We start from the raw sequence: 16447 nt of genomic DNA on the forward strand, positions 1-16447 counted from the left end.
TCACCTAGCCAGCTCTTACTCATGCTTCATATCTCAGCCAACACATCAGTTTCTCAGGAAAGGGCTCTCGAGTCCTCCTGACCCCAGTTTGAGTCCCATTTTTATGGCCTATGTATATTTCTTTTATACCAGTTATGATAGTTGCATGGTTACATTGTCATGTGATCATTTGAACTAGTCTATCTCCCCTACTACAAACTGCTGGGCAGCCCCCACTTCCCTTTCTGCTCACCACTGTTACCCTGAGTGACCAGGATAATATCTGCTACATATTTGTTCTGCCAATTAACATTTGTTCAGTTAGTATTAAATGCTAGAAATAAAACCTGAGATCTATGGTTTTTTCCTATAATATTTGCAATGGAACACAAAGTGAGAATCATCAATCTTTTAACCTGCTGTGAGGTTAATGATTCCAGAAGAGCAACCAATGAGAATGAGGTTGGAAGGATTTATTCTTGGAAACTATATGAGATACCTCTCTTATAGAATTTATTGTGAAAATTAAATGAATAAATAGAATAAATGCATCATTAAGTATAATATGTATAAAATATATAAAATAATATCTAGGCCCACAGTAAAAATTGACTACATATATTATTGCTACCATTATTGTTTTTAAAATCAGCAGAAAATTCAACTTCCTGTATTAGTACCTAGGTTCTCATCTAATGGGACTGGGCAAGTGGGGTAGAAAGATGCTAAGACATTTTAATAAATCATAAGAAAAGCCATTTCAAAACCCAAATAACACAGGATGAGGGGTCAGGAGACTGGTTCTGATCTAAGGTCTGTCAGCCCTATGTGCTGACAAAGATTCTTTGCTTGATAAAACTTTAGTCATTATCCTGAACCTTCCCCTGTGCCCATCTGTGCACTTCCGTGAAAATGCCAGTTTTAGCAAGAACCCTCATAACTCAATTTAGCAAGCTAAATGATAATAAAATCATAGTAAGCAAAATGGTAATAAAAATACAACATATCAAAATCTTGGGATTTAACTAAAGCAGTGCCTAGGGGGAAATTTATGGCTTTAAATTCTTATATCATAAAGGAAAACAAATCTAAAAATCCATGGCCCTTAAAAACCTAGAAAAACTTAAACCTTAAAAACCTAGAGAAAGAAGTGCAAAGTAAACCTGAAGTAATCCAATGAAAGAGAATAATAAAGAGAGGAAAACAATTAAAGAAAAACCAGACAGATAATAAAGAAAATTAGCATTTCCAAAAGGTAGCATTCTACAAAGATATTTTATATATTTTTTGATTTTTTTTAAAATTTTTTAATTTTATTTTTTTATACAGCAGGTTCTTATTAGTCATCAATTTTATACACATCAGTGTATACATGTCAATCCCAATCACCCAATTCATCCCACCACCACCCCCTTGCTGCTTTTCCCCCTTGGTTTCCATAGGTTTGTTCTCTACATCTGTGTCTCAATTTCTGCCCTGCAACCTGGTTCATCTGTACCATTTTTCTAGGTTCCACATATATGCATTAATATGTGATATTTGTTTTTCTCTTTCTGACTTACTTCACTCTGTATGACAGTCTCTAGATACATCCACATCTCAACCAAATGACCCAATTTCGTTCCTTTTTATGGCTGAGTAATATTCCATTGTATATATGTACCACATCTTCTTTATCCATTCACCTGTCGATGGGCGTTTAGGTTGCTTCCATGACCTGGCTATTGTAAATAGTGCTAAAATTAACATTGAGGTGCATGTGTCTTTTTGAATTATGGTTTTCTCTGGGTATATGCCCAGTAGTGGGATTTCTGGATCATATGGTAATTCTTTTTTTTGTTTGTTTTTTTAAAGCAGAGGTCTTCTTAGAAGCCCATATGATTTAAATTTATTTATTTATTTATTTATGGCTGTGTTGGGTCTTCGTTTACCAAGTGCCAAACAGCATTGGAAAATATTCCTTTGTAGGTATATCCCACTGAACATTCACCGCCCCAAGGATAAAGAGAAAATCATAAAAGCAGAGAGGAAAAAAAGCCCCAAATTACCTGCAAGAGAACAGAACCAGACTGACTTGAGATTTCTCATTACTAACAGTGGATGCTAAAAAAATTGAGCAACATTTTCAAAATTCTTAAGGTAAAAGATTTAGAATCAAAAATTTTATACCACAGTTTATTTTCAAACACATTTGCAGACAAGTAAGGATTTATAAAGTTTCCTATGAATACATCCTACACTTTAAATATTAATTTGTCAAGAAAGGAGTACGATCAAACAAAACAAACATTTCAGGATGAGGGTCGTGTGGGATGTGAAAGTATTGATAGCTACTGTCACTCAGAATAGAGAAGAAAGATGGCAATAAATTTAAAGAAGATTCATCAGGCCTTGATTCTTGGAAGCTTCTCCTATGAGTGGCAAAGTTTTATTGATATGGAGCTCTCATTTATGGCTTCTGCCATAATAGTTGATTCTACAGGGAATAATGTTTACATGTTTATATTGTATTGACACATCCCATTTGGGGTTTCATTTTAAAAATTATCCTACAGGAGAAACAAAGAAGGCATATAGAGAATTCTAAGAGAATATATAGAGATAGATTGAAAGATAGATAGATAGATGATAGATAGATGATAGATATAGATTGGTAGATTATTGTGAACTCTAGAAGTATAAAAATAAAGATAACTAAAAATGTTTGGGAAGTAGACTGAGAAAAAGAGGTGGAAGGAAAATTAATGTGATAACTTCTTCAGGTTTCACTGCAGAAGATCAATAGATAATGTCTAAAGTTTATAAGTTTAGAAATAGAAGTATGACAGCTATGAGAAAAACCAAGTCAGAGGAAAAGTTTAGTGAAGGTTCCCCTGTGAAGGCGGTGCAGAGGAGCTGCCACAGGAAAATAGTTAAAGGAAGAGTCATACTTTATATTGCATGCCTTCTCTCAGTTTTAAATTTGTTACTGTGTCCATGGAATACTTCCATGATTAAAAACTAGTTTATAAAGACAGAAGAAATCGTATAAAAATGAACTTACAGTTAATCCATCTTTTGGCTGTGGAAAAGGGAAAACTCAGTTGATCATCTGTATGTATTTTTCAATGCATTCATAAACACAAAAGAGCATTAAAAACACTTCAGCTGTGCATAAAAGATCTAAAAATGTTAATGCCCTTCAACCAAAGACGGCCAGGGCTCTGCAGACCTCTTGCACTAAAGGAGAATGCCCACGAGGGGGTGCTATAAAGCCCTTCAGGGAGGGCAAGTTAGAAAGATGCTATTATAGGATTTAGGCTTTGGGTGGGTAATTTTGGGGAGAGTTGAAGGAAGCAGGGGCTCACTCTAGATTGAGTGCTGTCAGAAAGCAGGAGCAAGTCTATGACTGGGTGTCTGAACAAATCTGATCTATAGGGAGGGAGGCTTAAAATGGGGATACAACTGTAGTTGGTAAAGAAGTAGCCATCACTCATTTTAGCTGAGAACTGGGGATGTTTGCTATTTTGTGGGTTGCATGGTGTTTTTGTTTTGACTCATTTATCATATGGTGTCAAAGTGACCTTGTCTGATGTTCTGTGAATTTCTGTCCAATAGGAGAACAGCATGGCCTGGCTGTGAGCATCAGACCAGTTTCCAGCAGTCAGGGGCTGCTTTTGGCTTTCTCAGAAACAAATGAAGGAAAATATCTCTTCTTAACATGTTGTGTGAGCTTGTACTTGTCTGGTGTGGAGTTTGAAGCTGCTCTCCTTTAGGATATATAACTATATCAATAAATTTTATATTATGTATCATCTATAATAATTATATATAATATATAACATATAATTATGTAATATTATATAATTATAGAGTATAGATTATATATAATTATGTAATATAGTGTATAATATTATATATATTATAAAAATATATTTATGTAATTTTATTTTGCCAGAAACAATGGTCACTGTGGTGAGCTCTGTTACCACTTGCTCTTCTCCAAAGACTCTCTTCTCTTGGTTTTGTTGACACTGTACTTCTCTGATTTTTCTCTATATCTCTGACCTTGACCCAATCTCACAGAAATTTCCTTTTGTGCTTCCACACTCTCTCCCCAGTTGATCTCATCCATTCCCATAGTTTCAAATACAATCTCTATGGTGATAGGTTCTAAATTTATGTCTAACTCCGGCCTCTCCTCTGACCTCCAGACTCATTTATCCAACTGCCTACTTGACATCTTCTCTTGAAATTCCACAAAAATCTCAAACTTAAGGGCTCTAACAAGGAATTTATTGACTTTCCTCTTCTGGTCTTTGCCATCTCACAAAACAGTCCCACCATCTACCTAGATGCTCAAGCTTGTGGCCCGGGAATCAGGCGTGATTCACACATACCATCAGTCCCCGGATCTCATCCACCAGCAGATCCTGCCGCTGCTACTCCAGAAAGCATCTCATACCTCCCCCACTTCCCACCTCCTCCGCAGCCCAGCTCTGGTCCAAGCCCTTCATCGTCTCCATGACACCAGCTTTCTTATTAGTCTCTGGGCTTCCATCCTGGATCTCTTCCCAAGGTATTCTCACAACAGCCAAAGTCGTCTTTTATTTATTTATTGGCCACGCCGTGCAGCTTGTGGGATCTTAGTTCCCTGACCATGGATTGAACCCCAGCCCTCGGCAGTGAAAGTGCAGAGTCCTAACCACTGGATCACCAGGGCATTCCAAAGTCATCTTTTGAAAGCATAAATACAATTAAATCACTTTCCTCTCACCTTGAAATCCTTCAATAACTTTCCAGTGCACTTTAAAATAAAATCCAAAGTCTTGCCAATGGTCTGTGGCCTGCATGACTTACACTCTCCCTACGTGTCAGACTGATCTCATCTCAGATGTCCCTCCCCACCCAACACATTATTCTTCAGATTTTTAAATATGTTTCCAAGTTATCAAGCTCTTCCCTATCTCAGAGCCTTTGAGCTTGCCCTTCCTGTGAAACCGCCCACAAAGGCCTTTCTCCACCACCTTCCTTCCCATGGGAGGCCCCTGCTCATCCTTCAGTGTGTGCTTCAGTGTTCCCTCCAGAAAAAGTCTGTCCTTGACCTCCCTGTCTAATTAACTCCCCTAATTATCATGGCATCAAATCCTTTTCATTTCTTTCTTAACACTTACTGGAATGCATAATTATGTGTTAGATAATTTAATAGCTATCTCTCCCTCAAGAGTAAAAGTTCCAGCAAGGCAAGAGCAACAGCTGTTTTGTTTTTCACTCTGGTTCTGCATTTAGCACATATGCAGCGCTCAGTAAATATTTGTTGAATGGAGAGACATATTAATCCGTTATCAGTTACTGATATCTTTGGATAAGTTAGGTTTGTTCTCACCAGCTTCAGAACACTACAGGAGTGAAGGAGGGTAGTTAAAAATGTAGGAAACATCAAAGAACATCAAAATGGACTCTTGTGTCTTCAGCAGGTTGAACATGAACAGAGGGTGAGGGGATTCAGCCTTGGTAAAGGAGAAAGATCAGTGCATTTGGATGCAGAAGACTGATGGTCTGCACCAGATGCAGGAAGTTGAACAGTTCACTTAAGGCGCTCTGTGGTAAGCTGAATAATGACTACCCAAAGATGTCCATGTCCTAATTTCTAGAATATGGTGCCTTACATGGAAAAAGAGACTTGGTAGATATCATTAAATTAAGGATCTTGAAATAAAATCCTGGGTTATCCAGGTGGCCCAGTGTAAGAGGTCCTATAAGGGGAAAGCAGGAGGTACAGAGTCAGAGATGGAGATGTGCTGACAGAAACAGAGTAATGCAGGGCCATGAGCTAAGGAATGCAGGCAGCCTCTAGAAGCTGCAAGAGGTAAGGAAATGGATTTTCTCCTAGAGCCTTCAGAAGGAACACAGCCCTGCCGACCCACTTAAATTTCTGACCATCACAAGTGTAAGAGATAAATCTGTGTTGTTTTAGGACACTAAATTTGTGACAATTTAGAACTACAATAGGAAATTCATATAAGCTCTAAGATTTATCTCTGAAATCTGTCTTATTTGCTTTTGTTAAGCTTTATCGCTGTTGTTGTTGTCTCTCTGTACTAAAGTATAAGTTATATAATAGAACAGGCTACATCTGTTTCCCACTGTTTTATTTCCAGAACCTAGAACGAGACCTGACACAGAACAGGTTTTAAATAAATGCTTCTTGAATCAATGAGAAGATGAACACAAATTCCTATCCAATGGAAATATTGTAAAGGGCAATATGCAACTCTGAATTATAGGCTATTTGCAAGAGTTGAGAAGAAGCCGTTCTCTCCATTCTCCCGTTTTTCTCTTTTTTTCTTCTTCTAAAAATTTTTATTGGAGCATAGTTGATTTACAATGTGTTAAGTTTCAGGTGTACAGCAAAGTGTTATACGTATACATATACCCACTCTTTTTTCATTCTTTTCCCATGTAGGCCATTACAGAGTATTGAGTAGAGTTCCCTGTGCTATACAGTAGGTCCTTGTTAGTTATCTATTTTATATAAAGTAGTGTGTACATGTCAATCCCAATCTTTTTTTAACTCTTTCATCCCCCTGCTGCCTCCCCATCTGGTCTCCTTTACCTCTCTCCTCATTTGTTCCTCCTTTACTTAATGCCCTTTTACCCACTTCTTTCTTTAGGCTCTCTACCCTTCATTATATTATAAGATATACAACTGTCCTGCTTGGGGATCCAGGAATGACTGGACTATATAATTACAGAGATAGCCACTTCTGATTTAAATATATGTCATCCATGCAGCCCTGTGCCCTTGATTAAGTTTACTATCTAATCGTGATGTGTTCATTTACCTTAATTTGATTAGACCATCGTGTGTGACCAAAATCCCTGGATCTGAAATTGCTCAAACTGATCACAAAAATGTACCATAATGTAGTGACTTGGAACATGTTTCCTTTTCAAGGGACAGTCATGTCACATGCAATGTTATCGAGGCAGGCAAATTAATTCCTCTAGGGAGAGGCAGTGCTGGAAAGGGGGCTGTGACCCAGCTTTCTTCCTCTCGCAGGCCTGCTGGGTAATCCTGTCATGTACTCTGGTTTACCAGGGAGCGTCTGTGGGTTTTTCTGGGATGTAGGTTTCAAACAAAATTATGTAAAAAGTGTGTGTGTGTGACAGAGAAAGAGAGACACAGACAGACAAACAGAGAGAAAGAGAAAGGCAACAAGCATACTGTATATATTATATGAAAAAATCTGACAAAATACAGACGACTCTACCTTTTTAAGCTTATAATTGGTGCTTTTAAGTATTCAGTGTTTGTTAGGTGAGATCATACAATCCTTCTCAGGAGGATTATTGACTGAGAGGGGTAGATGACGGGCCTCTGCAATGCTGGTCCCTCACACTTCTTTCCCTGAAATTCAGATGCAGGAGGGGTTGTGAGGGAGGCTAGGAGGAGAGAATGTTCACTATGGTGACCTTCATGAGGTAAGCGCTCAGGAAGCCTCCTCTGTGGGAAAATGTCTCCAACTCACATTTCAAACAGACATTCATTTGGGTGAACAGACTCCTATTTTGATTTTTTACTACTTAAATTTGTGAACACCTTTCTTTCTTGAAGATGGCAGCCTCACTGACGCATTAGTCCAAACAGGCTTGCTTAGCTCTCATATATGCATGATGTGGTGTGTGTGTGTATGTGTATGTGTGTGTGTGTGTATCAGAGAGCTCTTATCCTCTACTGGACACAGAGAAAATTACAAAAAGGATGGGGGTGTTCTTCAAACAATTAAGAGATAAGTACCTCTTGGGTAGTTAATCCTGTTACCGATTTGTATCTTTACTAATTTCAGTTACAAGTCACAGCAACATTTATCCAAATCAATATACAAGGAATTATTTCAAAGTTTTCTGTATTTATGATTGATGCTGTATCCATTCATTTCTTCATTTAGCAAATTTTCACCAAGCGTCTATTATGATACACCAGACTCTATGGTGGTTGCTGGAATTGCAATCATGAAAAAGAAATCTCCCTGCCCTTCTAGAGTTCAGAGAACAGTGGAGAGAGTAATATAAAACAGGTAAATTGTACACAATTGTGGTACAGACAATTCTTCTCAGACAATTTGTAATACGGGATATCCATTAAGCCACACTGAACCACAGAACAGGTGAGAGAAAAGTCTTTTCAGGATCCTGAAATGTTCTTCTCTGTTGACATGGACAGTCCAGTAAAAATCAACTGTCTTCAAAGTAGAACCCAATCCCTCTTCCCTCAATGTCACCATTTAGGGAGGTCCGTCCCTTGGCATTGGCATTGGGTATGTGTGCTTAGCAGAATGAGAATCCAAGAAGTTGCCATTAAAGGCAGACAATCAAGTCACTTGTTGTTCAGGAAAGGTTACTTTAAAGACCTCTATTTTTATTGTGAAATATCATACATGCAAGATATGTATAGCTGATTTGGAGGTGGGGCCTCTAGGATGTAATTAGATCATGAGGGTGTAGCCCTCATGAATGGGATTAGTGCCCTTAAAAGAAGAGACATGAAAGAGATGATCTTTCTCTCTGCCATATGGCAATAAATAACTACATTCAAACCAAGAAGAAGGTTCTCATCAGGAACCAAATTTTCCAGCGTCCTCCTCTCAGTCTCCAGCCCCACAACTGTGAGAAATAAATTTCTATTGTTTAATCCACCCATTTTTGTTATAGCAGCCCAAGCAGACTAAGATATATATCTATTTTAAGAATAAAAATAAAATAAAATTCATCTACCACCAGCCAACTTAAAAAAAATAGAATATAACCAGTATCTTTGAATCCATATGTGTGTGCTCCCCTCTGAGATCCCCCTTCCTCCTCCAACCCTTGCTTGCCCAGAAGTAAACAAAACCCTGTATTTCTAATTACTCATTTGCTTGCTTTTCGAATAGTTTTACCACATATGTACATATCCCAACACAATATGTTGTTTATATTTTCTGATTTCGCACTTTGTATAAATGAATCACACAGTATGCTTCTATGCCTTTCTCTTACACTCAACATTTTGAGATTTAACCACAATAGTGTAGCAGTAGTTCATTTTGTTCATTGCTGTTTAGTATTTCATTTGTGAATATAACACAGTTTGTTTATCCATTTTACTGTTGATGGACATTCTGTGCTTTTATCAACAGTGCTGCATGGGATTTCTGTATGTGGCTCCCAGTATGTGTCTGCAAGAGTTTCTCTAGGGCATGTGCTGTAAACATCATTAAGGCTGATCACATATATTCTGCTGCTGTTTCCCATCAAGGCTCATGTCAGGATTACACTTCACTGCCCACGTAGTTTAGGTATGGCCATGTTGGGCTAATGAAGTGTGAGCTAAAGTGATATGTGACATTTTGGGGCGGCAGGTTTGAGAAGCAATACAGGCAATGTTCTTTTCTCTCTTCTATAGTGCTGGAAGGGTTCCACATAGTAGCTGCTCCATCAGCACGAATCCCTGAGAAGGGGTGACAATGACATAGAGTCTGATCTCCAGCCAACCCATAATGACCATGTATCATGGGCCATGTATTGGGTCTGTTACCCAAAGCATTTTCTAGCTTTCCGACTGATACAGAAATTGGTACTAGGAGTGGACTTGTTTAGTATGCATCTATTCAACTTCAGTAAAATATGCCAGCTGCTTTCCAAGAAGACTGAGCCAATTTTTATACTACTTACCTAAAGTTGATGAGAGTGTCTGTTATTGCACAGCCTTGACAAAAATTGGTATTTTCCAACTATAATTTGAGCTGATGGAACTTTAGGAGATGGTGTCATTATTTTAATTTTTCTTTTCCTGATGACTAGTGATACATTTTTGTATGTTTATTAGGCACTCAGCTCTCCTCTTCTGTGAAATGCTTGTTTATAACTTACACCTATATTTCCATTGACTTATTTTCTGTATTTGTGTAGTGTTAGTCTTTTCCTTATTGATTCATTTAAGTTCCTTAAATCTTCCCTCTGTGCCTCTCTAACCCTTCTTCCTGTCTTATTTTTCTCCATAGCATTTATCACCATCTTATATATTATTTACTTGTTGATTTGTTTGTTGTCTTTCTCTCTCAAGCTAGGATGCAGGCTCCATGAGGTCAAGGACCCCCTGGACCTTTTTCACTGAAGAATTCCTAGTTCCTAGAGAAGTGTCCAGTACATAGAGGGCATGAGGTAAATACTTGAATAAATGAAAAAACAGTCACATGAGTTGGCAACAGTACCTAAACATTGAGTATCTGAACACTGAGTATCTGAACACGGCCAGTTTCCCCATGTAGGCAGGTTTTTGCCTGATACCTGTAGACCCTTGAGCTTGATGGATTTCTCGTCCGATGGGGACTGGATTTTAAGTCCAAGTCTGAATCCAAAAATTTGAGAAACAGAAACACTGATGTCTAAGGGCAGGAGAAGATAGATGTCTCATCTCAAGCAGAGAGAGCAAATTCGCCCTTCCTCCACATTTTTGTTCTATTCAGGACCTCAATGGATTTGTTTGATGCCCACCTACATTAATAAAGGCAATCTTCTTCACTCAGTCTACTGATTCAAATCCTAACTTCTTCTGGAGATGCCTTCACAAACCCAGAAATGATTTTACGAGCTATCTGAGCATCCTGTATACCAGTCAAGTCACATAAAATGAATCATCACAAGTCTACCCCTTGTCAACTTGGCACCCGTACACAATTTCTTAATCTCCAAATAAAGACAATAATAAAATCATAATTCCACCTAACATGAAACAGCTATCCTGTGTAACACCAAAAGTGCATTATCCCTTCCCAAGAAAAGAAGATAAAATCCTCGAGTGATATTTACTCTTCTCCTGATACCCTATAACTTAAATACTATGATGTAAAATTAACAATATTTAAATAATGATATAAAGTCAATACATTTTATGTTACATAAGAAGGAAATAAGAGAGGGAAGAAAACAAAGATATTTGCTTGATATATGTATATATGCCCACAAATATATGCATAACAAAATAAGGAAGAAATTCATATGACAATTACAGTCCTTGTTTCTATAACTGGTCATGTGGTCATAGCTGGTATTTTCAACTACCTTCTGCTGCTACACATTCTGTATTTCCTTTGCCTTCAGCAAGCACTTCAGCTAGTTGTGGTTCTTCACCTGGCAGATGGTGGCCCATGGTCAACCATTCAGTCTCTACTATGGCCCAAGAGCCTCACTAGCATCACACACAGGAAGTCCATCTATGCAGTTATATGTTACCAAAGCCATTCAGGAAACAGACTATACACTTGGATCTAATTCTTAACAAGTTCACACAGAGAATTTTCATATAAAACCACACTCTAGATTTTTCCTGTTAAAGAATAAAATGAACACAAAATCACCTCTTATGGTTTTTTTTTAGCAAACTATCTTCATGACAGGCAAGTTTACAGAAGTTTTTCTTTTCTTTAGCTACTTCCTTACCCAGAGATCAATAATTAAGCCTATGAATGGCTGGTTTCTCTTCAGACTCTGTCCTGCTCACTCAGCTGCCATAATAATAGCCCGCATTTGATGAAGTTCTCCTAAAGGAGTTAGGTTAAACATTACACAGTTTTAAATCTAGAGTGCCCAGGACATTTGTTGAGACCCCTGTTACAGCCTCTGAGCACAGCCTTTCTGGCACAGAGCACACATTCGGGTAGCTGGGGCTCTGCATGTGGCTGTAAAACAAAGAGCCACAGCCTTGAGGGATCAAACATGATCCAATGATAAAGTTACTACCTTTATCATTCCTAATGTCAGGGAGAGAGGGCTCTTCTCATCCTTTGAATAACCACTGGGGTCTACGATGTGATTCAGACTAACAAGGCACCTGAGAGACTCTGAGGAATTCCTCTCCATACCGCTGCCCTGCCCCAGCCTTCAGCAGCTGCTGCCTTGCAGGAGGGGAAGGCCTCATGTAGCTGGCTCTCATCTCTCCCATCATGACTCCAACCTTGGTTACTTGGCATACTTGGTGAAGGTCTGTGATGGGCTGATGAAGGCTGCTCTGTGGCTACAGCTTCTAATCCTTCACTCCAGCCCACACGCAGACATGAAGTTTGTTAAAAATTTGGCTAGTGTCTCCTTCACCTCCTACTGCTGTTGTGCTAGAGAAGGTCTCTTCTCCCCCAGGAAGGGCTCATCACTTATTAGGATTTAGTTCATTTGGGTTTCTTTGAGTCCTTAGATCACTGAGGTTTTCTTTTTTAACTATGATTATATAGTTAATATTGCTTCTCATTGTGAAGGTGGGAGTTCCCATCACCAGTGACTTTCTAACTAGAAACAGAAGGTCTGTAATAGATACAGGGACAAATAAAACCTATAAATATGCCAAGCAAATGTTATTCTTTCCCTATAAATACTTTTAGATGAGAAAAATCAAACACCAAAACTTTTTAGGTGCTTGGAAAAGCAAAGATGAGAATCAACAGCATTTAAGCTCTCAACTGTTGCATATGCTCTGAAAAGTTCTAATTAACTGACAAATGAAATAGTAATATATTCATTAAATTTTATTTCTAATTGAAAAGATGAAAATATTCATTAAAATATAGTGTAGGGGCTTCCCTGGTGGCGCAGTGGTTGGGGGTCCACTTGCCGATGCAGGGGACGCGGGTTTGTGCCCCGGTCCGGGAGGATCCCACGTGCCGCGGAGCGGCTGGGCCTGTGAGCCATGGCCACTGGGCCTGCGTGTCCGGAGACTGTGCTCCACAATGGGAGAGGCCACAGCGGTGAGAGGCCCACGTACCACAAAAAAAAAAAAAAAAAAAATATATATATATATATATATATATAGTGTAATTTTAATTCTCTAGAAACAGGATGTAAATATCAGGTATAATTTTCATTAAATTTATGAAGCGAGAAAGCATCTACATCCTGCTACATATGACTGTAACTTAAATTTTGTTTGGTTACAGAAAAAGAAGTAATACTTCTTAATGTTGTCTTAATAATTTCCCTATAGTAATTGTTTTTCGAGTCCAGGTTATTTTGAGCTCTTCTATGTTTTCCTCTCTCACCCATTTCTATATACATAATAAGAGCAAGGGCAAGGCAAAACACTTAAGAAACCCTAAAGTTCATGTCTAATTTTGGTCTATGGTACTCTTATTATTCCAACAGAAATCAAATGGAAACTTACATGTATAATATCAAATAATATAATGTAATATATAATATAAATATATGTGTAATATATAACAATGCAATGAATAATATAAACTAAGGGAAAATTATAGAAATAGAAGAGATTTCAAAAATCTTCTGGTCCAAAAAAATTAACTTACAGAAGGAATTGAGACCTTAAGAGGAAAAGAGAGGTGTCTAAAGCCACACAGCTGGTTGGTACCTAAAAGTGAACTTATTGGGTCATAAGGTAACTATACATTTAACTTTAATAGATGCTGCCAAATTGTTTTCCAAAGTGACTGAACCAGTTTACCAGTTTACCAGCATTATGAGAGTTCCAGTTATTCCACATCCTCAGCAGCACTAGACATTGTCAAAGAAATTAAAGATGATACAAATAGATGGAGAGATATACCATGTTCTTGGATTGGAAGAATCAACATTGTGAAAATGACTCTACTACCCAAAGCAATCTACAGATTCAATGCAATCCCTATCAAACTACCACTGGCATTTTTCACAGAACTAGAACAAAAACTTTCACAATTTGTATGGAAACACAAAAGACCCCGAATAGCCAAAGCAATCTTGAGAACGAAAAACGGAGCTGGAGGAATCAGGCTCCCTGACTTCAGACTATACTACAAAGCTACAGTAATCAAGACAGTATGCTACTGGCACAAAAACAGATCAATGGAAAAGACAGAAAGCCCAGAGATAAACTCACGCACATATGGTCACCTTATCTTTGATAAAGCAGGCAGAAATGTACAGTGGAGAAAGGGCAGCCTCTTCAATAAGTGGTGCTGGGAAAACTGGACAGGTACATATAAAAGTATGAGATTAGATCACTCCCTAACACCATACACAAAAATAAGCTCAAAATGGATTAAAGACCTAAATGTAAGGCCAGACACTATCAAACTCTTAGAGGAAAACATAGGCAGAACCCTCTATGATATAAATCACAGCAAGATCCTTTTTGACCCACCTCCTAGAGTAATGGAAATAAAAACAAAAATAAACAAATGGGACCTAATGAAACTTCAAAGCTTTTGCACAGCAAAGGAAACCATAAACAAGACCAAAAGACAACCCTCAGAATGCAAGAAAATATTTGCAAATGAAGCAACCGACAAAGGATTAATCTCCAAAATTTACAAGCAGCTCATGCAATTCAATAACAAGAAAACAAACAACCCAATCCAAACATGGGCAGAAGACCTAAATAGACATTTCTCAAAAGAAGATATACTGACTGCCAACAAATACATGAAAGAATGCTCAACATCATTAATCATTAGAGAAATGCAAATCAAAACTACAATGAGATATCATCTCACACCAGTCAGAATGGCCATCATCAAAAAAATCTAGAAACAATAAATGCTGGAGAGGGTGTGGAGAAAAGGGAACACTATTGCACTGCTGGTGGGAATGTGAATTGGTACAGCCACTATGGAGAACAGTATGGAGGTTCCTTAAAAAACTACACATAGAACTACCATATGACCCAGCAATCCCACTACTGGGCATATACCCTGAGAAAACCATAATTCAAAAAGAGTCATGTACCAAAATGTTCATTGCAACTCTATTTATAATAGCCTGGAGATGGAAACAACCTAAGTGCCCATCATCGGTTGAATGGATAAAGAAGATGTGGCACATATATACAATGGAATATTACTCAGCCATAAAAAGAAACGAAATTGAGCTATTTGTAATGAGGTGGATAGACCTAGAGTCTGTCATACAGAGTGAAGTAAGTCAGAAAGAGAAAGACAAATACCGTATGCTAACACATATATATGGAATTTAAGAAAAAAATATGTCATGAAGAACCTAGGGGTAAGACAGGAATAAAGACAGACCTACTAGAGAACGGACTTGAGGATATGGGGAGGGGGAAGGGTGAGCTGTGACAAAGCGAGAGAGAGGCATGGACATATATACACCACCAAACGTAAGGTAGATAGCTAGTGGGAAGCAGCCGCATAGCACAGGGAGATCAGCTCGGTGCTTTGTGACCGCCTGGGGGGGTGGGATAGGGAGGGTGGGAGGGAGGGAGACGCAAGAGGGAAGAGATATGGGAACATATGTATATGTATAACTGATTCACTTTGTTATAAAGCAGAAACTAACACACCATTGTAAAGCAATTATACCCCAATAAAGATGTTAAAAAAATAACTAAAATATATAGCTATAACCTACAAAACAAAACAAAACAAAAAACAAAATAAAAACTGTAGCTCTCTCAGTGGGTATAAGATGATATCTCATTGTGGTTTTAACTTGCATTTGTCTGATAACGAATCATTTTGAGCTGTTTCATGTGCTTATTGGCTGTATCTTTTGTGAAGTGCCTGTTCACATCTTTTGCCTATTTTTTTATTGGTACTTTGTCTTTTTCTTATTAGTTTTAGAACTTCACATATTCTGTATATAAGACCTTTGTATTGTAAATAACTTCTGTCTATGGATTTCCTGTTCACATATTCAGTAATTTATCTGAGGTCACACAGGTAGTCTTCTGTTAAAGAAGTTCTTAATTTTAATAAAGTCCAATAGTTGCTACTTTGCTTTGTCACTTTTGTGATGACTACCTCTTGGGTCTTCTGGAAGAATCATGGCTGACCAGAAAGTCGTGAAAATAGTTTCTTATACTAGAGCTTAATTTATTTCTATCTTCCAATAAGATGCTTAAAGTTCTATGATCCACTTCAAATTAATTTTTATGTATGGTTTGATATAGGAGTCAAAGGTTCTGTTTTTTTCCCATGTTTCTAATTGCTCCAGCACTATTCATTGAAAAGATCATCTTTTCTCCTCACTTAATAGAAGTGATACCATTTGGTAAACCAAATGGTCATATATGTATGTTTCTATTTCTAGCATCTCTGCTTTATTGTTCTATTTGTCTAGCTTTGCACCAATGCCAAGATGGCTTAACTTCTACGGTATTACAACTATACTGTAAGTCAAGATCTGGTGGAAGAAGACCTCCAGATTTATTCAAGACTGTCTTGGCTACCTGTGGCTTTTGCATCATCACATACAGTTTGGAACCATGTCTGCCAATTTTCACCCCCGAGGAAGCTACTCTGATTTTGACTGAGGCTACATTGAGTCCACAGATGAATCTGAGAAGAATCAACAGCCATATTGAATCTTCCAATACATTAATACATAGTATCTCTCCATTTATACATCTCCATTTAGGTCTTCCTTAATTTCTTCATTGTTATTTTAATGATAGATGTTTCACACATGGTTCATTAAGTTAATTCCTAGGTATTCAAAGTTT

At 37.8% G+C, this 16447-nt stretch overlaps 1 long non-coding RNA gene across 1 annotated transcript in view; it reads left to right on the top strand.

Moving 5' to 3' along the window:
- Positions 1 to 16227, top strand: part of LOC132437362 (uncharacterized) — a 29893-nt gene extending 13666 nt beyond the window's left edge. Inside the window, exon 3 of the long non-coding RNA XR_009522009.1 lies at positions 16066 to 16227. This is a non-coding gene — a long non-coding RNA (uncharacterized lncRNA). The remainder of the gene's footprint in view (positions 1 to 16065) is intronic.
- The last annotated feature ends 220 nt before the right edge of the window (positions 16228 to 16447 follow it).

This window comes from Delphinus delphis, chromosome 14, assembly GCF_949987515.2.
Source record: "Delphinus delphis chromosome 14, mDelDel1.2, whole genome shotgun sequence".
NCBI lineage: Eukaryota > Metazoa > Chordata > Mammalia > Artiodactyla > Delphinidae > Delphinus > Delphinus delphis.